Raw genomic sequence first — 1,479 nt, forward strand, 5'->3', positions numbered from 1 at the left:
TTACTGGGAGGATTTGTTGGGGCTGTCTTCTGAACCCTGGGAGACCAAGGAGAAGAGGTGATTTGTGTGAACCTTGTTGTTTCTTGGCTTCCAGGAGAACCAGAGCTGGGTTGCTAAAATGGTGTCATTGGTTACCAATGGCACTTTAAGAGCCAAAGGAGATGGTGCTGCTGGGGTGTGGAATTTGCCAGGAGAAAGTATGGCTGAAGCCTGAGTTTGCTTAGGAGGTATTCCTCCATTTGACCCTTGAAACTTTGAGTCACTGGCTTGTTTTCACTGAGTCAACTTATGTATTATGTGTTCGGGATAGGTTTGGAAGACTGTGTCTTAGTTTTTCTTAATTTTTAACATTTCTTGTCTGTAAATCTGTGTGATGACCTTGAAGTGAAAGGTGAGGTTGCTATAAAGCTAATCAGATGCTGTGGGGACATGGTACTGTATTCTGTTCCTGGACTGGAGATTATGAAGGAGCTGAACTTTTCGGTGTCTGCTTAGGTGATGGTCAAGGTGAATTGCATGGTGATAGAACCCTGTTAATAGCAAGGTATCCTGGATGGTGCATATTATCTTCTTTATCGTCTAAGCTTTGTACATCAAGTTCTTGATCGAAATGTGCCCTGTCTTGTAGAATTGCAAGATGAACTGGAACTGTACTGAGAGTGGTAGCTGCGTGTTCTTGTCCAAGACTTTTTTCTTGCCTCCAGGATAGAATCTGCATGTAGGTGACATTTAGCTTATAATTGGATCCAATTGAATCTTCATCTAATTCTGAAGCACTTAACTCACTGTTTATAGAGAATTGAGGACAGAGTGGAGGATTTGTGTCTAACAAACTTTAGAAGTTACCTGAGTTTCCATTAAGTGTAAACTGTTTGACTCTGGTGAGATGGGGTGTTGAGGATGGAGGATTGAAGCCACTGCTATATGGGTTACTAGCACTTGGACTGTAAGAACTTGTGTAACTCACAAAGTTGAAAGGATTATTGTACAAATTCTGCCTGGAGAGTCTGATAAAGTTTGTGGATAAAGGACTTTTTAGCATATTCAACCTCAGGAGGTGGGTAATCCACAACTTGCCTGTACCAAACTAATGGACGAACCGTTTCTGCATTGGTGTAATTTTTTTTTGTACAGGAGATTGAACTCTGGTCCTTACGCTTGCAAGGCAGGCCACTGAACCGCTGAGCTAAATCCTCGGCTATGGTGTAAGTTTTTTCTTTGGTGATGAATACAGCCAGCTCTCCTCCTTCCAGTCTCACAGGCACTCCCTCTTGTCTGGCTGCAGAGGCTCCACCTTGTTCTGCAAGCCGCCCTCTCACCACCAGCAAGGAGGTGGCGTCCTGCAGCTCCTTGCCCGCGCTGCAGGGCCAAGGGAGCCTGCGCTCTTCACAGCCCCCAGCGGCCCCTCGGCTTCTTCACCAGCTCCTGCAGCTTCTGCACCTCCTGGTCTGCGTTCACAATGCAGTTAACGTCCTCCAT

General features: G+C 45.4%; 1 pseudogene; it reads right to left on the minus strand.

The window, feature by feature from the left end:
- Positions 1-1,479, minus strand: LOC104861076 (annotated as a pseudogene).

The sequence above is a fragment of the Fukomys damarensis genome, unplaced genomic scaffold, assembly GCF_012274545.1.
Source record: "Fukomys damarensis isolate Sample0158 unplaced genomic scaffold, DMR_v1.0_HiC HiC_scaffold_6, whole genome shotgun sequence".
Classification (NCBI taxonomy): Eukaryota; Metazoa; Chordata; class Mammalia; order Rodentia; family Bathyergidae; genus Fukomys; species Fukomys damarensis.